The sequence below is a fragment of the Mustela putorius genome, unplaced genomic scaffold (genome assembly GCF_011764305.1).
Source record: "Mustela putorius furo isolate JIRA1106 unplaced genomic scaffold, ASM1176430v1.1 tig00003834_pilon_pilon_pilon, whole genome shotgun sequence".
Lineage (NCBI taxonomy): Eukaryota > Metazoa > Chordata > Mammalia > Carnivora > Mustelidae > Mustela > Mustela putorius.
The window spans coordinates 129,628,253-129,655,888 of record NW_025421987.1 but is presented as its reverse complement, the minus strand read 5'-3'; the positions used below and the strand labels follow the sequence as shown (position 1 = coordinate 129,655,888).

Sequence of the window (27,636 nt, the reverse complement as noted above, 5' to 3'; positions counted from 1 at the left end):
AAAATTAAAATTTGTGTCCACAGAAAAATTTGTACACTATTGTTCACTGCAGCTTATTCCCCTAAATGGAAACCACCCAGATGTCCTTCAATGGATGAAAAAACAAACTGAGGTACTACTATACTATGGAACACTATTTGCAATATAAAGAATGAGTATATGCAACAACTTGGATACATCTCCAGAGAACGACGATGAATGAAAAGAGCCAACCTGAAAAGGTTTCATAGCCTGTGACTCTATTTATACAACATTCTTGAAATAGCAAAAGTATAGAAATGGACAACAGATTAGTGGTTGCCAGAGTATTAAGGACTGGAGGGCAGAGCAGGAGGTATTACGGTTTTACATAATTAAAAGTAGGACTTCATTTTTGATGTTTGACTGCTGACAGTTTTCAATGTCCACCACTCGTACTTCTCCTTGCCAACATCTGGACAAAGAAATAAGAAAGTCCAAGTGTTCCCTTAGCATTGGCAGGAAGTTCAAAGTACATAAGCCCTGGCTGGGTTATGTACAAAAGTCCACACGCCACCCCCCCTCTCTAACCATAATAAAAGCCAAAGCTAGTCAACTCTTCTCCTTACTCTCTCAAGCCATTATTCTTTTTACATTTTAAATAATTATAAAGGATAGCAATTCGAATGCTTTACATTTCTACTTAAGTTCATATTGCACTAAAATTATTTTACATGGAAAAACAAGCTTTAGTATCATGACATAATGTCTTAGAAACATTCTTTGATATTCACATTTATTTTTAAGATTTTATTTATTTATTTGACAGAGAGAGAGAGAGCGCGCACACAAGTGGGCAGAGCAGCAGGCAGAGAGAGAGGGAGGAGCAGGCTTTCCACGGAGCAGCGAGCCTGATGAGGGGCACTATCCCAGGACCCTGACATCATGACCTGAGCTGAAGGCAGACACTTAATGGCTGAGCCACCTAGGCAGCCTGATAGTTACATTTACATTAATGGATATTTCAAAGTCCACTTGAATAAATTTTCTATTATATACCAAATTTTCTATTATATACCAAATCACCTAACAAAAATATATAATGCTAATCTACTTTGATACTGAGATATACTGAATATCTGCTTTGACATATTGAGAGCAGATATTTAGTATCTATTATTACTCCCCTTGAAAATACACTGATTTTTAGAACACACTTAAATCAGTCTTGGTATCTAGTAATAACATTTGAGCCATACCTGAAAATTCTTCATTTACTGTTGAGTCTCCACAAGACGAATTTTTAAATTTAACATTTACTTCATTTAAAAATGAAGACAAAAAAGTGTTATTAGTCCTTTTAGCCAGTGGAACAGAAGTATGAGAAGAGAGATAATAAGAATGATCTTCAATGCTAGCTTCTAAGCTATGTTTTTTATAACTTAAACTTTCAGTACTCATCATTTTGTTGCAGTATAACCAAGTCTGCCTATTATAATATTAATAACCAATGTTAGAGTCTTTGGAATCATGATTGTAATTAAAGGTTGGACTTAAAGCTTGATGAAGTTAATGGCAACCTCCTGGATCCCGTTAAATTTCTACTGAGCTAATTTAAATGGGATCCAGGAGGCTGCTATTAGCTTTATTATGCTTTAAGTCCAAGTGAGTAATGGTATTAAGGAGGGCACACGTTGTAATGAGCACTGGGTGTTATACACAACTACTGAATTGCTGAACACTACATCAAAAACATTGATGCAGGAGCGCCTGGGTGGCTCAGTGGTTGAGGCCTCTGCCTTAGGCTCGGGTCATGATCTCGGGTTCCTGGGATCAAGTCCCGCATCAGGCTCTCTGCTCGGCAGGGAGCCTACCTCCTCTTCCTGTCTCTCTCTGCCTGCCTCTCTGCCTACTTGTCTGTCAAAAAAAAAAAAAAAAATCTTTAAAAACATTGATGCAGGGCGCTTGGGTGGCTCAGTGGGTTAAGCCTCTGCCTTCGGCTCAGGTCATGATCTCAGAGTTCTGGGATCAAGTCCCGCATCGGGCTCTCTGCTCGGCGGGGAGCCTGCTTCCCTCTCTCTCTCTTTCTCTCTCTCTGTGCCTACTTGTCATCTCTCTCTGTTAAATAAACAAAATCTTTAAAAAAAAAAACAAACAAACAAAAAAACACATTGATGCAATATATGCTGGCTAACTGAACATAATAAAATAAGTTCCACTTCCAAATAACACTTTAAAACAGTTTCAAGTATTGAACTGACTAGCCAGCATCAGGTTAGGAATTTTTTCAGTGCTCTAAAGTATAACTTTTGGTATCAAAAAAGCATAGTTAAGGCCTTTGATTAGTTATGAATCAAAAAATCAAGAACTAAAATACCAGTGGTTCCTGTGACAAAGAACCCTTCCAAATAATTCAGGGAATGCTTAGAGGGAATTTCATTCTGCAATGCTTATGTTGTTTTAAAAAAACTTAGGAGCTCAAATCAACAACCTAACCTTTTACCTTGAAACACTGGAAAAAGAAGAGCAAACTAAACCTAAAGCAAGCAGAAGGAAAGAAACAGTAAAGAATATAGTGGAAATTAATGAAACAAAGATTAGAAAAACAAAAGAGAAAATCAATGAAATAACAAATTGGTTCAATGAAAAGATCAACAAGATTGATAAACCTCTAAAGTGATGAAGAAAAAAGATTCAAACTACATAAATGAGAAACAAAATAAGAAACGTACTACTGATTTACAGGAACTTTTAAAATATTAATTAAAAATAAGACAATTTTTGCCAATAAATACTTTCGATAAAAATGATGAAAAGTTTTAGCAGTTATAAAACACAAACTCTACTAAAATTGATTCAAGAAGAAACACAAAATCTGAACAGACATATAACAAGTAAAGAGATTAAATTAGTAGTCAAAACCACCCATAAAGGGTGCCTGGATGGTTCAGTTGGTTAAGAGATTGCCTTTGGCTCAGGTCATGATCCTGGAGTCCCAGGATGGAGTCCCACATTGGGCTCCCAGCCCCACAGGGAGTCTGCTTCTCCCTCTGACCTTTCTTCCCCCTCATGCTCTCTCTCAAATAAATAAATAAATACATAAAATCTTAATTTAAAAAAAAAAAACCCACCCATAAAGAAAAGCAAAGACCCAGTTGCCTTTTTGGTAAGTTGTACCACATGTTTAAAGAAAAAATAATACTTAGGATGCCTGGGTGGCTCAGTCCGTTAAGTGTCTGCCTTGGGCTCAGGTCATGATCCCAGAGTCCTGAGATCAAGTCCCACACTGGGCTCCCTGCTCAGCGGGGAGCCTGCTTCTCTCTCTGCTTGTGCTCCCTCTCTCCCTCTCCGACAAATAAATAAAATCTACAAGAAAAATCATACTGATTCTTCATAAATTCTTCAAAACAACTGAAGAGGAAGAACTTCCTACTTTATGCTATGAGTTTGGTATTACCTTAATACCAAAATTGGACAAACCATTCTCTCTTAAGTATACAAATGCAAAAATTCTCAACAATATACTAGCACACTGAAATGCCATAACACATAAAAGAATTATAACCCATGACCAAATGGAATGCAAGATTATTTTTTAACATATCAATAAAACCACAAATCACATTATTATGTCAATAGGAGGAAAAAATTGACCAAATCCATACTTTTAAAATATTACTTATTTATTTACTTATTTCATTTGACAGAACAAGAGTGAGAGAGATCATACAGGTAGAGGGAGAAGCAGACTCCCCACTGAACAGAGAGCTGGAAGCCAGGCTGGATCCCAGGACCCTGAGATCATGACTTGAGCTGAAGGCAGATGCTTAACCAAATGAACCACCCAGATGCCCCCAAATTTTTCATGACAAAAATAATCACGAGGAATAGAAAGCAACTTCTAATACTGTTAAAAAGTCTCTACAAAACTCACAGCTAACATCATGTTTAATAAAGACCAAATGCTTTTCCCCCAAATTGAGAACAAATTAAGGATATCCACTTTCAACTCTTCTTTTTAACACTGTACAGGAGGTTGTAGCCATGGCAGTTAGGCAAAAAACTGGAAGGAAAAATAAAAGCTGGGGGTACTTCCAGGGAAAATGGCAGAGTAGGAGGATCCTAGACTCATGGTTGCAACAGATATACCTGATAACACCCACATCAGTATAAATAACCCAAAAAGCAATCATAAGGCCAGCAGAACAGACTCCTCTAAACAGCTAAATGTATAGAAGAGGTCACACTGAAGAGGACAGGAAGGGCGGAGGAGACATGGCCAGAGGGATGATCCGGGTAGAGAGAGAGGAGCAAACCCTACACAAGGCACCCCAGGTACCGGAAACCTGCACAGGGAAGAGGAATCTCAATAATATCTGGCTGTGACAACCAGAAGGGCTTCATGTTTCAAGTTTTTAAAACCAGTGGAGCTTAACACCTAGAACTTTAAAAATCAGCAGGATCGGCTCTGGGGAGGGCAATGAGAACTCTGTCCCCACATTTAAAGTGCAACGAACAGCTCCGCTGAGATACAGCAGAGAAACAGCAATCTGAAAACCACCTGGGTATACAAGAAAGAAATTTATTTACTGATCTTAAGAGCTTGTGCTGGAGGGGCAGGTATCTTTGGGAAACTTCTCCAAGAACAAAAGAGCTGGTGGGCACAATTTCCCTCCCAATCCATGCAGCCTATATACAGGAACAACTGTTGGAACCAGCACAGTGAGAACACTATCCACGTAGCTTCTATTTTTTTTTTCCCCCGGAGTTCTTTTATTTCTTAATTGAGGTATAAGCTAACATAATATGTTAGTTTTAGGCTGCAGAGTCCATTTATTTGTGAAGAGAGAGTGATTAGGTACAAACTATTAATTCAAGTACATGTGTTAAGAAAATGAAAAGACAAGCAAACAAGTGAAAGGTAGGGGTAGGAAAAAAATAAAAAAGCTCAAACGATATAACTGTTTACATAGAAATGCAAGGACATCTAACAAAGTATTAAAGCTAGTAAAAGAATGCAGTCAGTCAGTGGTGCCTGGGTGGTTCAGCCCATTAAGCATCCCATTCCTGATTTTTGGCTCAGGTCATGATCTCGGGTCTTGAGATCAAACCCCATGTGGTTGGTCCATGTAGCTTGTTAACAGCACACCAATCTCCTGTGACCCGCCCCCTCTAACAGGCCCTTGGCAGCATTACATCCAAAGTGGTGCCACAAGCTGTGTATAAGCAGCCCCAACAGGGATGAGCACTAAACCAAAGTAATCCTGCCCAGCAGAGAGAGGAAGTAAACCACATACATCAGTCTACTGGGGCCCAAACAGTGGGCTGGGGGGCAGAAATCGGGTCTGAGAGCAGGCCTCACTTACTGATTAAAGCTTCTCAGGGAACAACATATGGAGAGTGCCCTGTAGTTTGGAGCTACCGCAGCCCTGGAAAACACCTGGTCTGATGCAGTTCAAGCCCAAGGTGACCACAGACTGGCCCACTAACAATACAGAAACCAAACTGTGACCAAAACAGGCAAAGAGAGCCATTGCAGAAGATGGGCAGAATGTAAACACGGCTCAGCCATAGTAGTATGGTTCATGCAACACACATAAAAAATGCCCCTGAAGTTCCAGGTTCTGGTGAACAGAGGACACTGTAGTGCAGGGACTACAGGACCTCTTCTTCAAAGGGCACTACTTTCCAGAGGAGATATAGCTGATTTTCCTAATGCATAGAAACAGACACAGAGACTTAGACAAAATGAGAAAACAGGGATATGTCCAAAATCAAAGTATAGGACAAAATATCAAGCAAAAGACCTCAATGAAATGGAGATAAGTGATATGCCTAATAGAGAATCTCAAGTAATAATCATAAAGATATTCACCAAACTTTAGAAGAGTGGAGGACCTCAGTAAGATCCTCAACAGAGATACAAGACGTTAAAGAGAAACAATCAGAGATGAAGAATCCAATAACAAAAATTAAAAATATACTAGATAGAATGAAGAGTAGACTAGAGGAAATAGAAGACAGCCATAAGAAAAAATTTAAAAAGACCACAAATAAATGGAGAGTAAAGAACATTCTACTAAAGAATGAATGGGATTACAAAAAAATTAAAGAAAAAAATAGATGGAAGCAAGAAATAATGAATATAGAAACAAACAAAATCCCAGTAGAACAGAGAAATGAAAATAAGAGCTGGTTATTTTAAAGAATTAATAAAATTAAAAAACAACAACAACAACCCTAGCCAGACTTACCAAAAAGAAAAGAGAGAGACCTCGGTGGCTCAGTGGGTTAAAGCTTCTGCCTTCAGCTTGGGTCATGATCCCAAAGTCCTGGGATCGAGCCCCACATCAGGTTCTCTGCTCAGTGGGGAGCCTGCTTCCCTTCCTCTCTCTCTGCCTGCCTCTCTGCCTACTTGTGATCTCTGTCAAATAAATAAATAAAATCTAAAAAAAAAAAAAGAAAAGAAAAGAGAAAGGAGCCAAATAGATAAAATCATGAATGAAAGAGGAGAGATCACAATCAAGACTCTACAGAAATACAAACAATTATAAGAGAATATTATAAAAAAAATTATATGCCAACAAACTGGGCAATATAGAAGAAATGGATGTATTCCTAGACATATACACACTACCAAAACTGAAACAGGAAGAAACAGAAAATCTGACCATAACCAGCAAAGAAACTGAATCATTAATCAAAAATATCCCAACAAACAAAAGTACAGGGCCAAAAAGCCTATATATACCAGGAGAACTATATCAGACATTTAAGGAAGAATTAATACCTATTCTTCTCAAACTGTTCCAAAAAAATAGAAATGGGAGAAAAATTTCCAAACTCACTCTATAAGGCCAGCATTACCTTGATTCCAAAATCACACAAGGACTTCACTAAAAAGAGTAATTACAGTCCAATATCCCAATATCCCCTATGAAGATGGATATGAAAATTCTCAAGAAGATACTAGCTAACTGAATCCAACAGTAGTTTAAATGAACCATAAACCACGATTTATTCCTGGTGGGATTTATTCCTGGGCTAGAGGGGTGGGTCAGATAGTCACAAAGTAATCAGTGTGATACACTACATTAATAAAAGAGAAGATAAGAATCATATGATCCTCTCAATAGATGCAGAGAAAGCATCTGACAAAATATAGTATGAGTCCTTGATAGAAACTCTCAAGAAAGTAGAGGTAGCTAGAATATGCCTCAACATCATAAAGGCCACGTATGAAAGAGGCTAATATCATCCTCAATGGGGAAAAACAGTTTCCATGTATTTTTAAAATTCTCCTTTAATTTCTGGATTGATTTATTCATTCTGTAGTAGTTTGTTCTTTAGCCTCCATGTATTTGTGTTCTTTCCAAGTTTTTCCTTGTAGTTGACTTCAAGTTTTAAAGCAGTATAGTCTGAAAATATGCTTTGTACCAGTTAGACCTGTTTTCTTTGCTTTCTTATTTTGAAATTTTTTTTTTTTATTTTTTATTTCTTTTCAGCATAACAGTTTGAATTTGGATTGCTTTTGGAAACAAGCACGCCAAAACACACCCAGGATCTAATGTTTAATTTTGTTTTTTGTTTTTTGGTATTTTGTTTTGTTTTGTTTTGGTACGGTTTTTGTTTTTCCCTCTTTTTGTGGTTGTTTTTGTTCTTTTCTCTTTTCCTTTCTTCTGTTCTTTTCTGAACAAAATGAAGAGCTAGAGAAATTCACTCCAAAAGAAAGAACAGGAGGTAGTACACACATCCAGGTATTTAATCAATATTGATCTAAGTAAGATGACTGAACTAGAATTTAAAACAATTATAAAGATACTAGCTGGTCTTGGAAAAAGCAGAAGACAACAGAGAACCCCACACTGTAAAAATAAAAGAAATAAAAACTAGTCAGGTCAAAACTAAAAATGCTATTACCAAAATATACTTCCAAGTGAAGGCTATACAAATGAAAATGAACAAGGTAGAAGAGTGAATCAGTGATACAGAAGAGAAAATGAAGGAAATGAGGAAGCTGAAAAGAAGAGAGAAAGAAAACTATTAGATAATGAAGGAAAACAGAAGACTCGGTGATTCCGAATCTGGAATAGTATATGGATATTAGGGGCCCCAGAAGATGAAGAGAAGGAGAGAAGGGCAGAAGGTTTATTTGAACAAATTGGAGCTGAGAACTTCCCTAAATTGGGTAAAGAAACAGACATTTAGGTTCAGGAGACACAGAGAATGGCCCCTTGAAATCAATAAAAACAGGTCAACATCTTCAGAGCTAATAGTGAAGTATGCAAATTTCAGAGATAAAGAGAAAATCCCAAAGCAGCTTGGTTGGGGTGGGGGGAGGTCCTTAACCAACAAGGGTAGAAAGATAAGGTTGGCAGCAGAGTTGTCCATGGAGAACTAGCAGGCCAGAAAGGACTGGCATGATATATTCAACGTGCTAAACTGGAAAAATATGTGATCAAGAATTCATTATCCAAGAAGCTATCATTCAGAATAGAAGGAGAGATAAAGAGTTTCTAGGACAAACAAAAACTAAAGGAATTTGTGAACACTAAAACAGCCCTGCAAGAAATACTGAAGGAGGTTCTTGGCGCAGAGAGAGCACAGAAGTAAAAAAGACAAGAAAGGAACAGAAGCAATCTAAGAACACCGACTTTACAAGGAAACAATGGCACTAAATTAATAATTTTTTATCTTTTTAAAAGTTTCTAATGAAAGCAAACTTGTATATAAAGAAAATACTTAATTGTAGCATATATACTAGTGTCCACATCTTTCAATAACTATTCTGAATTAAAAGGACTAAAAGCTCCAATCAAAAGACCTAGGGTATCAGAATGGATAGAAAAAATAAGACCCATGGATATGTTGTTTATAAAAGACTGATTTTACTCAGATATACCTCCAGATTGAAAGTGAGGGGATGCAGAACCATTTACCATGCCAATGGACATCAAAAGAAAGCTGGTGTAGCCATCCTTACATCAGACAAATGAGATTTTACCAAAGACTGTAAAAGAGAGGAAGGAGGATACTATACAATAATATAGGAGTATATCAAACAAGAATATCTAACAGTTGTTAAATATTTATGCACCTAACATGGAAGCAGCCAAATACATAAATCAATAAATAACCAAATTAAAAAAACACATTGATAATAATAGGGAACATTAACAACCCTATTCACAGCAATGGACAGCTCATCTAAGCAGAAGATCAACAAGGAAACAAGGCTTTGACACAATGGACCAGATGGACTTCACACATATAATCAGAGCATTTCATTCTAAAGCAGCAAAATACACATTCTTCCTGAGAACATATGGAACATTCTCCAGAATAGATCACACAGTGGGTCACGAATCAGGTCTCAACTGGTACAAAGCATATTTTCAGACTACACTGCTTTAAAACTTGAAGTCAACTACAGGGAAAAACTTGGAAAGAACATAAATACATGGAGGCTAAAAAGCAAACTACTACAGAATGAATCAATCCAGAAATTAAAAGGAGAATTTAAAAAATACATGGAAACAAATGAGAATGAAAACATGACAGTTCAGAACCTTTGGATGTAGCATAGATGGTCCTAGAGAGAACTCATATGGCAATACAGGCCTTCTTCAAGAAGCAAGAAAACTCTAAAACACAAAACCTAACCTTATACCGAAAGACTGGAAAAAGAAAAGTCTAAGTACAGTAGGAGAAGAGAAATAATAAAGATTAGAGCAGAAACCAAACAAGCAATGGAAAAGATAACCAAAACTAGGAGCTGGTTCTTTTAAAGAATTAATAAAATTGATAACCCCCAGCCAGACATATCAAAAAGAAAAGAGAAAATACCCACATAAATAAAACTATGAAGAATGAGGAGAAATCACATCCAACAATGAAGAAATACAAAGAATTATAAGAGAATATTATAAAAAATTATATGTCAATGAGCTAGACAATCTAAGAAAATGAATGTATTCCTAGAAACATAAATTACCAAAACTGAAACAAGAAGAAATAGAAAAGATGAACAGATGCATAGCCAGCAGAGAAATTGAAGCAGTAATTAAAAATCTCCCAACAAACTAGAGTCCATGGCCACATGGCCTCACAGCAGAATTCTACCAAACTTTTTTTTTTTTTTTTAAGATTTTAATTATTTGACAGAGAGAAACAGCAAGAGAGAGGGAGCACAAGTAAGAGGAGAGGGAGAAGCAGGCTTCCCGCTGAGCAGGAAGTCTGATGCGGGGCTTGATCCCAGGACCTGAGATCATGATCAGAGACGAAGGCAGCCGCTTAACGACTGAGCCACCCAGGTGCCCCACTATTAAACATTTAAAGAAGAATTAATACCTACACTCCTGAAAATGTTCTAAAAAAAAAAAGAAGAAGAAGAAGAAAAAGAAATGGAAGAGTACAGGTTAAGCATCTGCCTTCGGCTCAGGTCATGATCCCAGGGTCCTGGGATTGAGTCCCACATCAGGTTCTCTGTTCAGCAGGTAGTCTGCTTCTCCCTCTGCCCCTCCCCCAGTCTGTGCTTGCTCCCTCTCTGTGTCTCTCTCACAAACATACATAAATCTTAAAAAGCAAACAAATGGAATGAAAAGTTCCAAACTCATTGTATGAAGCCAGCATTAGCTTGATCTCAAAACCAGACAATGACGCTACCAAAAAGGAGAATTACAGACTAATATCCCTGATGAACAAGGATGCAATAAATCTCACCAAGATACTGCTAAAAGGATCCAACAGGACACATAAAGGATTATTCATTACAAGAAAAAGGGATTAACTCCTGGCCTGCAGGAGTGGTTCACCATCCATAAGTCAATGTGATACATCACATTAATAAAAGAAAGGACAAGAACAATAGGATCCTCTCAATAGATGTAGAAAAAGCATCTGATAAAAATCAGCATTCTCTCTTGATAAAACCTCTCTGAAAAACAAAAACAAAAACAAAAAACCTCTCTGCTGGGCAGGGATGGAGAGAACATACCTCAGTATCATAAAAATTATATATCAAAAGACCCAAAGAGAATATCATGCTCAACAGGGAAAAACTAAGAGCTTTTCCCCTTAGGTCAGGAAGATAAATAGATGTCCACTGTCACCACTGTTATTCAACATAGTACTGGGAGTCCTAGCATCAGCAACCAGACAACAAAAAGAAATAAAAGGCATCCAAATTGGCAAAGAAGCAGTCAAACTTTCAATCTTCTTGGAGGACATGATACTCTTATGTTGAAAACCCAAAAGACATCACCCAAAATTGCTAGAATTCAGCAAAATCCCAGGATATAAAATCAATGCATAGAAGTCAGTTACATTTCTGTACACTAACAAGTCAGGAAAAAGAGAAATCAAGAATCAATCCCATTTACAATTGCACACACAAAAAAGTAAGATACCTAGGAATAAGCCTAACCAAAGACGTAAAGGATCTGTACTCTGGAAACTACAGAACACTTATAAAAGAAATTGAAGATGACACAAAGAAATGGAAAACCGTTCCATGCTCATCGACTGGAAGAACAAATATTGTTAAAACCTCTATGCTACCCAGAGTAATCTACACATTCAATTCATTCCCTATCAAAATACTGTAAGCATTTTTCACAGAGCTGGAACTAACAGTCCATACTATATTTGTATGGAACCACAAAAGATCCTGAATGGCCAAAAGAATGTTGAAAAAGAAAACCAAATGTGGAGGCATCATAATTCCAGACTTAAGCTCTATTACAAAGCTATATCATCAAAACAGTATAGAACTGGCACAAAAAGAGATACAAAGGTCAATGGAACAGAGTAGGGAACCCAGAAACAGACCCTCAGCACTATGGTTAGCTAAACTTCCACAGAACAGGAAAGAGTATCTAACAGAAAAAAAGATAGTCACTTCAAAAAATGGTGCAGAGAAAACCAGATAGCCACACCCAGGAGAATGAAACTGGACCATTCTCTTATACCATTCACAAAGATAAACTCAAAATGGATGAAAAGACCTCAGTGTGAGACAAGAATCCATCAGAATTCTAGAGGACAAGAAAGGCAGTAACCTCTTCAACCTGAACTGCAGCTACTTCTTGCAAGACACCTCTATAAAGGCAAGGGAAACAAAAGCAAATATGAATAGGGCTTCATCAGCATAAAAAGCTTTTGTACGGGGCACCTGGGTGGCTCAGTGGGTTAAAGCCTCTGCCTTTGGCTCAGATCATGATCCCAGGGTCCTGGGATCAAGCCCTGCATCAGGCTCTATGCTCAGCGAGGATCCTGCTTCTCCCCTCTCTCTCTGTCTGCCTCTCTGCCTACTTGTCATCACTGTCTGTCAAATAAATAAATAAAATCTAAAAAAAAAAAAAAAGCTTTTGCACAACAAAGGAAACAGTTGACAAAACGGAAAGGCAACCTATGGGAGGGGAGAAGATATTTGCAAATGTCTTATCAGACAGTGTCCAAAATCTATAACTCATCAAACTCAGAAGTAGTGCCATTTACAATAACATGGATGGAATTAGAGAGTATTATCCTAGGTGAAATAAGTTAGTCAGAGAAAGACATATGTCATATGCTTTCACCAATGTGGAATTTAAGAAACAAAACAGATGAACATAAGGGAAGGGGAGGAAAAATAAAATAAGATGAAAACAGAGAAGGAGGCAAACCATAAGAGATTCTTATCTATTCTATCTATTCTAGCTATTTATCTATTCTAGCAAATACTGAGGATTGCTGAAGGGAAGGTGGGCGGGGGGATGTGGTAATTTGGGGATAGGCATTATGGAGGGTACTTGATGTGATGAGCACTGGGTGTTATATGCAACTGATGACTCACTAAATTTGAAGCTGGTGATACATTACATATTAACTAAATTGTATTTAAATAAATTTGTAAAAATACCAGCAGCAGTTTTCAAAGAGCCAGAACAAGCATTTCTAAATTTGTATGGGATGACAAAAATCCCCAAACAGCTAAAGCAATACTGAAAAAGAAAGACAAAGCAGGAAGCATCATGATTCCAGATTTTGAGCTATATTCATAGCTGTGATCATCAAGACAGTATGGGACTGGCACAAAAACATATAGATCAATGGAACAGAATAGAAAACCCAGAAATGGACCCACAATTCTGTGGTCAACTAACCCTGACAAAGAAGGAAAGAATTGGGGCACCTGGGTGGCTCAATGGGTTAAAGCCTCTGCCTTCAGCTCAGGTCATAATCCCAAGGTCCTGGGATCGAGCCCTGCATCGGGCTCTCTGCTCAGTGGGGAGCCTGCCTGCCCCCCTTTCTCTGCCTGCCTCTCTGCCTACTTGTGATCTCTGTCTGTCAAATAAATAAAATCTTAAAAAAAAAAAAAAAAGAAGGAAAGAATCTTCAGTGGAAAAAAAGGCATTGTCTTCAACAAATGGTGTTGAGAAAACCAGACAGCAATACGCAGAAGAATGAAACTGGACCACTTCTTTATACTATACACACATATAAATTCAAAAGGGGTGAAAAACCTCAATGTGAGACAGGAATCCATCAAAGTACTAGAGAAGAACAAGACAGCTACCTCTTTGATCTCAGCCACAGTAACTTCTTGTTAGACATGTCTCCAAAGGCAAGAGAAATAAAGGCAAAAATGAACTACCAGGAATTCAAGATTAAAAAACTTTGCACAGCAAATGAAACAGCTGACATAACTAAAAGGCAACCTATGGGACAGGAGAAGATATTTGCAATGACATACCACATAAAAGGCTAAAAAGAACTTACCAAACTCAACACCAAAAACACAAAGAATCCAAAAAAAAAAAAAAAAAAACAACCCCAAGACCCACAAAGAAAAACAGAAAATAAAAGGGCAGAAGACAGGAACAGACACTTCTCCAAAGAAGATATCTTCTTTGATAGCCAACAGGCACATAAACAGATGCTCAACATCACTTGGAATCACTTGGCATCAGGGAAATAAAAATCCAAAGTGTGATAATATATCACCTCACACCTGTCAGAATGGTTAAATTAGTAACACAGAAACAGCAAGTGTAGCTAAGGATGTGGAGAAAGGGGAACCCCCTTGCACTGCTGGTGGGAATGCAAATTGGTGCAGCCACTGTGGAAAATAGTATGGATATTTCCCCCAAAAGTTAAAAACAGAACTACTTTACAATCCAGCAATTGCATTGCTAGGTATTTACCCAAAGGTTACAAAAATGCAGATTCAAAAGGGTACATGTCGCCTGATGTTCCAGTATTATTAACAATAGCCAAGCATGGATTGAGCCCAAATATCCACTGACTGATGAAGGGATAAAGATATGGCATATACATACAATGGATTACTCAGCCATCAAAATGAATGAAATCTTTCCATTTGCAATGAAATGGATAGAGCTAGAGTGCATTATGGTAAGCAAAATAAGTCAGCCAGAGAAGGACAAATTCCATAAAATTTCACTTATATGAAGAATTTAAGAAACAAAACAGATAAACATATGGGAAGGAGAAAGAAAAGAGGGAGGGAATAAACCATGAGACTCATAGAGAACAAACTGAGGGTTGACAGAAGGAGGTGGGTGGTGGATTGGGTTAGATGGGTGATGGGTATTAACAAGGGCACCTGGTGTGTTGAGCACTGGGGGTTATATGGAAGTGATGAATTATTATATTTGACTTCTGAAAATACTATTAGACTACATGTTAAATAACTAGAATTTAAATAAAAAATTGAGGAAAAAATAGGGGTACCTGGGCAGCTCAGTTGGTTAAGCATTTGCCTTCAACTCAGGGCATGATTCTCAGAGCTCCCTGCTCAGCAGGGAGTCTGCTTCTCCCTCTCCCTCCCTCCCTTCCTCTCTCTCAAATAAATACAGGATATCTTTTTTTAAAAATCAACAATAAATAAGTAAGAAAATGAGTTAAGGAAACTTAGCGACACCTTCAAGCATAGTAACATTTGCATGGTAGGGACGCAGAATGAGAAGAGAGAGAAAAGGGAGCAGAACATGCATTTGAAAAAAAGCTGAAAACTTCCCAAATCTGGGGAAGGAAAGAGAAAACAAAAATCTAGATCCAGGAGGTAAAGAGAGCCCCCCCCCAAAAAAATTAACAAAGGAGGTCCACAACAAGACACATAATAACTAAAATGGCAAAAACCAGTGATAAAGAGAGTTTTAAAAGCAGCAAAAGAGAAGAAAACACATAAGTGAAACTCTATAAGGTTATCAGTGGATTCTTCAGGAAAAACTCTGAACACCAGAAGGGAGTGATATCATATATTCAAAGTGCTGAAAGGAAAAACTCTGCAGCCAAAGAATAGTCTATCCAGGAAGGCTATCATTAAAAATAGGTGAGACAGAGTTTCCTGGTCAAAAAAAGTTTAAAGGAATTTATCACCACTAAACCAAACTTACAAGATGTATCAAATGGGACTTTCTGAGCAGAAAGGAAAGACCATAAAGAGGAGTAAGCAGAGTAGGAAGCAAAATGAAGTAAATTAAGTATACATATAACATTAAGGCAAGAAATTCACAAAATATAAGGATATTAAGTATGACATCATACACCTAAAACAAGAAATTTAGTGCTTTTAGAATGGGTTCAAACTTAAGCAACTGTCCACTTAATGTAGAGTGCTACATATAAAATGTTATATATAAACCTAACGGTAACCACACATCAAACCTGGTAACAAGTATGCAAAAAATAAACAGAAAGAAATCCAAGAATATCACTAAAGAAAGCCAGCAGACCCAAGAGAGAAGGGAGAGCAAAAGAAGAAAGGAACAGAAGACCTGTAAAAACAAACATAAAACAAGTAACAAAATGGCAATAAACACATACCTATCAATAATTACTTTGACTGTAAATGGACTAAATGCTCTAATCAAAAGATACTGGTGATGGAATAGACAAAAACCCAAGACCCATCTATATGCTGCCTACAAGACATTCGTTTCAGCCCTAAAGACACGGGCAGATTCGAAGTGAAGGAACGGAGAAGCACTTATCATGCAAATGGAAGTGAAAAGAAAACCAAGGTAGCAATACTTTTATCAGACAAACTGACTTTAAAACAAATACTGACAGTAGACAAAGAAGGACACTACATAATTATAAAGCGGACAATCTAACAAAAAAATACAGCAACTGTAAATATTTATGTAGCCAATACAGGAGAACATAAATACATAAAGGAGGTAATAATAACCATAACAGAGAAAATTTATAGTTGTACATACCAAGGAACTTTAACAACACACATCAATAGATAGAGGATCTAAAAAGAAAACCAAAAAGTAAACAATGGATATGAATGACACATCAGACCACATGGATCTCAAGATATATTCAGAATATTCCAACCTAAAACAGCAGATTATGCATTCTTTTCAGGTACACATGGAACATTCTCCAGAACAGATCAAATGTTAGGTCACAAAAAAAGTTTCAACAAATTCCAAAAGATCCAAGTTATACCATGTAATTTTCTGACCACAATGTACGAAACTAGAAGTTATATACAAGAAAAACTGAAAAGAACACAAATACATGGAAATAACAGGTGAATAATTAATAGATTAACCAAGAAATCAAAAAAGAAATAAAAAAAATACATGGAGGAAAACGGAAATGAAAACACAACAGTCCAGAATCTTTGGGATGCAGCAAAAGCTTTTCCAAGAGGGAAGTTAACAATAATACAAGCCCACCTCAACAATAGAGAAAAATCTCAGACAAAAAAAATTAACCTTATACTTAAAGGAGCTAAAAAAGTAAAGATTAGAGAAAATCCATAAGAAGTAAGGAAGGAGGAAGGAAAGAAACAGAACAGATCAATAAAACAAAGATCTCATTCTTTGAAAAGATCAACAAAATTGATAAACCTTTTGTCAGACTTACTGTGAGAGAGAGGACTCAAACAAGCACAGAAATGAAAGGGGAGAAACACCACCACAAAATTACAAAGGTTTATAAAACAAAAATTATATCCCAACAAATTGAACAACATAGAGAAATGGATACTTTTCTAGAAATATGTAACCTCTCAAAACTGAATCAGGAAGAAATAGAAAATTTAAGCAGACAAATTACCAGAAATCAAATTGTTCAGTAATCAAAAAACTCCCAACAAACAAAAGTCCAGGACCAGATGGTTTCAGAGGGGGAATTCTACCAACATTTAGAGAAGAGCTCATATCTATTCTTTTCAAACTATTCCCAAAAAATGGAAAAAGGAAGGAAAGTTTCCAAATTTATTCTGTGAGACCAGCATTTCCCTGATACCAAAACCAAATAAATACACCATTAAAAAAAGAGAACTACAGGCCAGTATCCCTGATGAACAGAGATACACAAGTCCTCAATAAAATAATAGCAAACTAATTCCAACAACGTATTAAAATAATCATTCACCATGAACAAGTGGAATTTATTCAAGTGTGATTCATTAGTCACAAATCAGTGTGATACATCACATCAACAAGAGAAAAAACAAAAACCATATGATCATTTCTAAAGATGCAGAAAAAGTGACGAAGTATTAAAAAAAAACCCACACCACAACAAAGTAGGTGTAAAGGGAACATACCTCAACATAATAAAGGTCATATATGAAAAACCCACAGCTAACATAAATGAAGAAAAACTGAGAGCTTTCTACCTAAGAGTAGGAAAAAGATGTCCCCTCTTACCACTTTAATTCCACATAGTACTACAAATCCTAGCCAAAATAATCAGACCAAAAAAAAAAAAAAATCCATCAGTAAGAATGAAGTAAAATTTTCACTATTTGTGAATGACATGATATTATATATTTTAAAAAAACCCTAAAGATTAAAAAAAAAAAAGAAAAACTACCAGAATTAATAGATGAATTCAGTAAGGCTGCAGGACACAAAATCACTATACAGAAAAATCCACTGCATATTTATACACTAATAATGAAGCAACACACAGAGAAATTAAGAAAACAATGTCAGGTTGCCTGGATGGCACAATCAGTTGGGCATCCAACTCTTGGATTCAGGTCAGGTCGTGATCTCAGAGTCGTAAGATCTGGTCCTACATGGGGCTCCCCAATCAGCATGGAGTCTGTCTGAAATCTCTCTTTCTCTACCTTTGCTCCTCCCATTTGTGCGCTCTTTCTCTCCCTCTAACATAAATAAATCTTTAAAAAAAAAAAAAAAGGAAAAAATCCTATTAATCCTATTCACAATTGCACCAAATACAATAACATATCTAGGAATACACTTAACCAGAGAGATGAAAGACCTGTACTGTGAAAACTATAAAACACCAATGAAAGAAACTGAAGATAATATAATTAGAAAGATATTCCATGCTCATGGATTGGGAGAACAAATTTTATTAAAATGTGGATACTACCCCAAGTAACTTACATACTTAATATAGTTCTTACCAAAATACAAAAGCATTTTTCACAGAACCAGAACAATCCTAAAAATTTGTACAGAACCACAAAAGACCCTAAATAGCCAAAGCAACCTTGAAAAAGAACACACTGAAGGCATCAGAATCCCAGATTTCAAGTTATACTACAAAACTGTAGTAATCAAAATAGTTGGAATCACACACAATAAAATATTATTCTCATTTGCAACAACATGAATGGATCTAGAGAGTATAATGGAACACAATAGAAAACCTAGAAATAATCTCATGATTATATGGTCAATTGATCTTTGACAAAGGAGGCAAGAATATGCAATAGGAAGTAGTTTCTCCAGCAAATGGTGCTGGGAAAACTGTGAGAGCCACACACAAAAGACTGAAACTGGACCACTTTCTTACATCATATACAAAAATAAACTCAAAGTGGACTGAGCACCTAAATGTGAGACTGAAACAAAAATCCCATGAGACAGCACAGGGGATAATTCTCTGAAATTGGCTGTAGCAACATTTTTCTACATGGGTCTCCTGAGGCAAGGGGAGCAAAAGCAAAAATAAACTATTGGTATCACATCAAATAAAAGGTTTCTGCACAGTAAAGGAAAAAATTAACAAAACTAAAAGAAACCTACTGAACGGGAAAAAATATTTGCAAATGACATATCTGATAAAGCGTTAGTATCCAAAATATATTAAGATCTAATAAAACTCAATACCAAAAGAAAAGAAAATAATCCAACTTGAAAATGGGCAGAAGGCATGAACAGACATTCTTCTGAAAAAGATATCCAGATGGCCAGCAGACATGAAAAGAGGCTCAACATAACTTATCTTCAGGGAAATGCAAATCATTACCACATGAGATGTTACCTCACATCTGTCAGAATGGCTAAAATAAAAAACACAAGAAATAACAACTGTTGGCCAGGATGTGGAGAAAAAGGTACACTCATGTACTATTGGTAGGAATGCAATCTGGTGCAGTCACTCTGGAAAACAGTTTGGAGGTTTCTCAAAAGATTAAAAATAGAATTACCATACAATATAGTTAATTTACTACTGGGTATTTATCCAAAGAATACAAAAACACTAATTCAAAGAAATATGTGCACCTCTATGTTTATTGCACTGTCACTTACAATAACCAAATTGGGGAAGCAATCCAAGTAGATGAATGGATAAAGATGTGGAGAGTGTGTGTGTGTGTGTGTGTATACATATATACACACGCATGTATACAGTAAAATATTACTCTCATTTGCAACAACATGAATGGATCTAGAGAGTATAATGTTAAGTGAAATAAATCAGTCAGAAAGAGACAAGTATCACATGATTTCACTCATGTGGAATTTCAGAAAATAAAAAACAAATGAGTAAAGAAAAAAAGAGACCAAAAAACCACACTCTTAAATAGAAAATTGATGGTTACCAGAGGAGAGATGGGTGGAGGGAAGAGTAAAACAGGTGAAGGGGATTAAGTGTACACTTATCCTGATGAGCACTAAGTAACGTACAGAACTGTTCACTAACTGTACTGTACACCTGAAGTTAATATAACAGTGTAGGTTAATTATAGTGGAATTAATCTTTGAAAAGAGAACCCATATGGGAAAGGAAAAGAAATGGAAATATTTCTATTTGCAAATGACATGATACATATATAGGAAATCAAAAGTACTCCACTAAAAGCTATTAGAATAGAAGAGTTCAGCAAGATTGGAGGATATAAGATCAGTTTGCAAAAGTTAATAGTATTTCTATAGCAGAAACGAACAAATCAAATATAAAATTAAGAAATAATATATACTTATATTTATAATCTCATAAAAAAATAAAATACTTACAAATGAATTTTCAGAGGAAAAACAAAACTTATACCCTGAAAACTACATTGCTAGAAGAAATTAAGGATTTAAGTAAATGGAAAGATCCTCTCTCCAGGGATCAGAAAACAAAATATTGTCAAATGACAGTACTCCCAAATTATATGAAGATTCAATACAAACCCTATTAAAATCCCGTCTGGCTTCTTTACAGAAATTGAAAAACCAATCCTAACATATGGAAACTGAAGAGGCCCAGCATAGCCAACAAGATCTTGAAAAAGAATAAACTGGAAGACACACTCTTAATTTCAAAACTTAATTCATAAAGCAGCAGTCATCAAGAAAGTGTGGTGTGGGCATAAGGGCAGACATAGAGATCAATTAAATAGAATTAAGAGTCCCCAAATAAACCCATATATCTATGCTCAATTTATTTTTATTTTTTAATTTATTTTTTTAAGATTTTATTTGTTTATTTGACAGAGATCACAAGTAGACAGAGAGGCAGGCAGAGAAAGAGAGAGGGAAGCAGGCTCCCTACTGAGCAGAGAGCCTGATGCGAGACTCGATCCCAGGACCCTGAGATCATGACCTGAGCCAAAGGCAGTGGCTTAACCCACTGAGCCACCCAGGCGCCCTCAATTTATTTTTGACAAGGATACCAAGACCACTTAAGGGGGAAAGAATAGTTTTTTCCACAAATGGTGCTGCGATAACAAAGTTTACATAAATAGGAATGAAGTTGGAACCCTAAATAATGCAATATATAAAAATTAATTCAAAATTAACTGCAGACCTACCAAAGAACTGATGAATGGATAGAGAAGAGGTAGTATAAATATAATGGATTATTACTCAGACATCAAAAAGAATGAAATCTTGCCATCTGCCAACGATGTAGATAGACCTAGATAGACCTAGGGTTTTATGCTAAGCAAAGTAGGTCAGTCAGGGAAAGACAAATACCACATGAGAGCACTCATATGTGGAATTTAAGAAACAATACAGATGAATGTAAGGGAAGGGAAAGAAAAATAAAGTAAGACAAAATCAGAGAGGGAGGCAAACCATAAGCATTCTTAACTATAGGACACAAACTGAGGGTTGCTTGAGGGGATTTGGGTGGAGGATAGTGTAAATGGGTGATGGAAGTTAAGGAAAGCACTTGATGTAATGTACACTGGACGTTATATGCAACTGATGGATAATTAAATTCTACCCTTGAAAATAATAATATACTAAATGTTAATTAAATTGATTTTAAGTAAATTAATTAATTAAATGTAGACCTAAAGATACTAGCTAAAACTATAAAACTGTAATTAGAAATGGTAAATATACGTAAGAAAAGATAGAGGAGGAGTAAGGGACCGTATTTCAACCAGAACCCTGAATTGAGCTGGGTATCAACAAGACTCTGACCACCCACCAAATAAGCCTGAAATAAGCCTGAGAAGTAAGATGAGAATCTGGATCTATACAAACAGAATATCTCCTGCAGTTAGTTTCCAGGTATGAGGTGGGGAACAGTGATTCTGCGGGGAGATATGCAACCACCAGAAAATATAAACGGCATGACCTATCTCAGGAAATGGAGACCCACGGCACAATAAGCACCAATTTTAAGCCTCCAAGCAGACCTTTTCTGAAGCAGCTGTCATAGAAATGTCTAAAGAGGTGGGTGAAGTATCTGGACAGCGGTGATGAGAAGACTGACAGACAGGAAACTGAGGGCAAACGCCAGGAATTTGGCAAAGGATTCCAGGCCTTTGACCAAAGAAAGGGTTAGGCCAGCTTCTACAACCTTGAACATGGAGAAGACCCTTTTGGACTCTGGATGAAAGACCCAGAGCACAGTTAAGGACATAGGAGGCCAGTGAGCTGATCCCGCAAGGTTAAATTCAGGTATCCTAATGCCTCAGGGTTTCTCCACGTCCCAACTAGCTTTTGAGAACAGAAGGAAAACTTCACTCATCCCAAACCCAGGAGGAAACCTGGGCTGATCAGGACTATTCTCCCAGAGCTTCATACCTTAATCCCAGTCTCAATCCTACAGTGAAAATGGCTTTGTAAAGCACAAGGAAAATCCCAAGCAATTATCGGGGCATTTTCCAGGGGCATTCTTTTTTTCCCTTCTTCTCTTTTCATTCTTTCTTTCCTTCTTCCTTCCCTCCCTTTCTTCAACTCATACACAATGTGATTTTGTTTTCTTTTAAAATCCTCATTAAGCAGTCTCTTACTCTTGTGTTTTTCCTACCAGTGTCAGGGTACATATGCTTTATTTTATACACTGGTAAGGAAACAAGAAAAACTGCTTCCAGTACATAACTGGAATGTTATATTAAACAAATCCATCAATTAAGAAATGAACTCAAACCTCGTGTCCCAAACTTGGGTTTCTCCATACCTTTCTCCAGTAAACGGAACTAGGGCTCCCTGGAGAAGTGGTGGTCTTCAGGGCTGGGGAGGGAAAGATACAACACAAGCATTCTGTGGTGCCAGAAAGTCAGGGAAAGACACCAAAATGGATGTGGGCACTTCAAGGGGAAACAGGAGCCAACTGCAAAGAGCGCCCAATGGCCAAGGCTAGAATAATTCAAGTAACAAAATAATATCAGCACTGCATCAGAGCTCAAAGAATACATACCCAACATCACACACTGATATAACTAACTGAATAAATAAAACAAAGGGAAACAAGGCACAACTCTTCCTCAGAAAGTATTCCAATTAATAACTGTAGGGAGAATAACAGAAATGAAAGTCACCTTTAGACCATTACACTAATAAGATCCACCAGGAAGGCTAATTAGTAGGTGAAACAGGATATTGTTATGCAAGGTCTCAAAGTATAATTGCTAGTTATAGAGGGAAAGACAGTATCTTTACAGTGGCAGACACCACTAGATCAAAATTAATATCAACAGCAATAAGACATATCGACACCATCCAATCGAAGCAGGAGAAAATGCCTGACAAAACCAAAGTGAGGAGCATTCTAAAAATACCAGCACAACATACTTCAAAAGCATCGAGGTCACGAAGAACAGGGAAAGATGGAGAGACCGTCACATACTAAAGGAAAACTTGGAGACATGACTACTAAACGCAACGAGGGATTCTAGACTGGATCCTGGAACAGAAAAAGGGTCACTAGTGAGAAGCTGATGACCTCTAAATATTAAAGTCAGCAGTTTAATTAACAGTACTGCGCCACTGTGAAATTCTTAAGTTTGATGACTGTTCTGTGGTTAACTTTAACTTTAGGCAAACTGAGCGAAGACTATAAGGGAACTCTACAACTTCTGCACCCCCCTGTAAATCTACAATTACTCAAAAGAAAAAAGTTTTTTGAATTGAGGAAGTGTGTTACCGTTTTTCTCTGATTTACTTTTTTTCTTAGCTTAAAAATTAACTTGGCAATCAAAGATACCAAATACTGTCATTCTTGTCTCCAATTTACAGTCATTCTTTTATTAACTTAACAATATCTATTGAGCACCTACTATGCCGCAGGCACTAAGGTCGCTGTGGTGAATGATACAAAATAATAATAATAATAATGATACCGCCTTCCAGAGCTCACAGGAGGACAGCCAATGAAGTGTAGATATGTTAAGAGGTATGTTACAGTGTCCAGAGCAATGCAGTTTAATAAAACAAGAAAGGAGGCTAAAAGTTTTAAGATCTGGGAAGGAAAACATTCTGATCATTACCACCCACAGGAAGGATTACGGTTTTTAACCAAACTTTGTCTGCCTTTCTCCAGCATTAACATGACATGTAAGAGCACCCTTATTCACCAGACTCTCCGTATACCCAGAGATACAGACACGTGCCAACAGACGCCAAGTCCTCTGAAATTCATTCCTCAAATTACAACTAAAGCCACTTGCTGACATCTCCCTGCAAATTTTCACTCTTGAACTACAAAGAGTTTGAAACAGGATGGTGTTCTCTCCTGGCCACCACTTTTAACCTAGAAGGAGACCATTCTCTGATTACCGAGGCCTATGCAAGTCAGAGACAGTACAGTAGTTTTAAGTTAGAGCTGTACCTTCTGTTTAAATATTCCCCTTTATTAAAATAAAATCTGTAAAAAAAAAAAAAACCCTATATTACAAAAATAAAAACCTCCCTCTCGGACACTTCACTTTTCATTCTGAAAAGAGACAATCACCCTAATAAACAAGACTGCTATTTTTCTTCACAAACGTCACTTGTTGCGCTTTATGTAACACAGCTTAATGCAATGTGTGCTAAGGAAAATAAACTGCAAACAAAATGTTTTCTATCCATCACAGTCAGAAATATGTCTTAGTGATGCCATAATGCTGACACCAATTCTGACCACCAAGTGAACAAATGCATTCCGCCGGAATTTTCAAGAGGCAAGAGTATGACTGTGCTTAATGCCACTGAATGATGCCACACTTTAAAATGGTTAAAATGGTAAATTTTATTGTAGCCTACGGTAAATAATATGCATATCTTATCACAGCATTACTGTATCACAAGAATACTAAAAGAAGTTTTTAAAAGCAATGGTATGATCCAATTTCGTAATAAACAAACAAACATATATTTATGTATATGAGTTTCCATAATTGTGAACAAATTTATACTGTCAAGAAGCATCCAGACGAAACTATTTGCGGTTACTCTTACTTTTCTGGCACTCACCCGCGTCACCTAATTGTCCATAATGAGTAGCTTTGTTCGCGTAATTGGGAGAAAGAATAAAGCGCAGAAGCCATTACTCCCAACTCCCTGCCCCGGGCTGCAAAGCACTTCCAGATACGCGCCTCCCCGAGGCGGGCACCGGCTTCCCCGCTAAACCACCCGCCCCGGGCGCAGCCTCCAGGCCCGGCCTCAGCCGCCTCCCGCCCCTCTACTCTCAGACCGGGAGGGGCCAAACATCCCCGCCGCCCTCCCGAACCCTGCGCCAGCCAGCCGACCCCGACGCCCCAGCGCCCCGCCCGGCCGCTCACCGACTCCCCAGGCCCCCGCCAGCTCGTCCTGCGACCACACCACCGGGCCACGGCCTGTCGCCCCGCGCCGGTCTCTCCGTCAGCCCCGGGCGCGCACGCGCGCCGCCGCCCGGGTCCTCCGCAGCCTCTCTAGGAAGTCGGGAGGGCCAGCGTCTCGGCTTCTCCCTGGCGCCGGTGCAATATCCGCCAGCCTGTGAGCGCCTGGCTGGTCCCCAACACTCCCCCCCCCACACACACTCGCGCCCGGGCGCCTGCCCTCCACTCGTCAATCCAATGCCCTGTCAGGCTCCAGAGCTCTACGGGCCTTGCCCACTTTGACCACATCCCTTGCAAGTGTGTGCCTCGCTGCCCTCCAGGCCTTCTCCTCCCCACCCCCGCGCCCCGCAAGAACAGGATCCAAAACTAGAGGTCAAAATAGGGAGGCACTAAGTTCTAGCTGACTGGTTCTGGCCAAAGGGAGAGTTGTTAAGGGGGCCACTCATTGTATCTAGGGGTACTTGCTGATTTCCGACCACAGGGGCACAAAAACGGTACCTTCCCGTGGCTTCGGGGGATTTTCTTCTGAACAAAATTCAACTGAGTACATTTTTAAAGATCTCATTGGCTTTTATTCAAGAGTTCACCAATAGGGCAGCATCCAGTCTAGCCGACAGAAAGAAAGGAGCTGGAAGCACTATACAAGGGTGGACTTATATAGTAGACTGGTTATTGCAATGTGACTTTCCTTATGTTATATTCTGAGCAGCGAGTTATAAAGACGGACACCATATTCAGCAGGCCAAATTGAGGAGTGTTTATTAAAAAACCCGGGGCTGCGAGAGGGCTCATGTACTCCAAAATCTCACAGCCCCCAATGAGCTCAGGGGTTGTAATGCCGGATGCGTTGTACGCCCACCTTAAAAGACCACCAGAGACGCAAGTCAAAGCCAAACAGCAGGGGTCGTTTACTGCGAGTTCGAATCCGGACACTCGTTGCTGGTGACGCTGAGAGGTCCTTAAAGTGCAGGGTTTTTATAAGCAGGTACAAACAAGTTTTGGGGTGGGGTACAAACAAGTTAAAAAAATCATACCTGGTGTTGGTTGGTTGATTGGTGTTGGGAGCCCGCACCCGCATTAAGCAAGCATTCGAACAGAAGCAAAAGTAGCTAGTTAGCCGCGCATTGAGCAAGGACTTTTACAGAAGCAGAAGTAGCTGGTTGATAACTCTTTCGGGCGTAAACAAGTTTCGGGTGGGGTGAGGTTTGTCCAGGCCTTTCATCTCCCCCTCTCTCAAGGACCTGAGGAGCCAATCTTGGATCCTCCGTGGGCACGAGTGCAGTCGTTGTCATGTAAGTCTAGGGGCTGGTATTGCTGTCTTAAGACCAGAGTTTGCACTGTCTGGAGGCGTTGATTGACAAAAGTTACCAGGCGGTTTAAAATGTATGGTCCAAAAGTTAACAGGAGGAGTAAGATACAGATGGGTCCCAGCAAGGAAGAGATTAAGGTCGTTATCCAAGGGGACGAGGCAAACCAGGATTGGAATAAGCCCTTTGTTGCCTCTCGCTCCTTTTTCCACTTTGCCAACCCTTCTCTCACCTTAGCCATAGAATCTTTGACTACTCCTGAGTGATCAACATAGAAACAACATTCCTCCTTAAGGGCAGCACAGAGGCCCCCCTGTTGGAGGAATAGGAGATCTAACCCCTGTCTGTTTTGTAGGACTACTTCCACTAACGAGCTGATTGACTCTTGCAACTTTGAGATGGATAATTCTAGCTCCTGTATATCTGCATCTATGGCTTCTCACAGGCCCTGATAGTGGTGTTGTTGTGAGATTAAGGCTGAGGTTCCAGTGGCTACCCGGGCAGTTCCTAGTCCTAGCCCCAGGATGAGTGCAAGAGTCAAGCTTACGGGTTCTCTCTTAACCCTGTGTGGTCCTCCCTCCCAGTATGAAATCACGTCCTCATAGGGGTGGTAGATTAGGCGAGGTACAAGATGCACCAGAACACAATAGTCTTTAGTTCGGTTCAGTGCTGACAGATGGATGCATGGGCTAAGTCCAGAGGCACAGGCCCACCAGGTGTTTTGGGGGGGTGGTATTAGATATTTTTCTCTGTGTCATTTATGGCTATAGTCTGGTTGCAGATGTGGGAATGTTCTGGTGGGACCTGTCCTATACAAGTCCCTTGTCCGCTTATGGCCGTTATAGTTAGGCGATGGTTGGAGTTAGACCAACGACACACAGAAGGTGAACTGGAGCTATTATAACTTCCAGAAGTGGCCAAGCCCTCATAAAAGGGGGGTTATGTTTCATAACACAACCAGCAGGACTCTGTGGCACTAGGATTAGTATAGTTTAGGACTTGAAAGGCATACTGAACTAGTTGGGTTAGGCGGGTGGGGGTGTCTTTTGGCCTAGGGCCCGTTACTACTACAGGCAGCTTTTCGGGGCTTGGGAGGGTTGGTTGGGCCATGTG

At 38.5% G+C, this 27,636-nt stretch overlaps 1 protein-coding gene across 4 annotated transcripts in view; it reads right to left on the bottom strand.

Moving 5' to 3' along the window:
• Nucleotides 1–25,312, bottom strand: part of ZNF445 (zinc finger protein 445) — a 39,819-nt gene extending 14,507 nt beyond the window's left edge. For 2 of the 4 annotated variants that reach the window (XM_004774151.3, XM_004774153.3), the window contains exon 1: nucleotides 25,181–25,312. The gene's annotated coding sequence lies outside the window, so the exon portion shown is untranslated. Of the gene's footprint in view, nucleotides 1–349; nucleotides 434–25,180 lie in introns of all 4 variants that reach the window. The other 2 variants (XM_045089030.1, XM_004774152.3) reach the window with 2 other exon arrangements.
• Nucleotides 25,313–27,636: the final 2,324 nt, after the last annotated feature.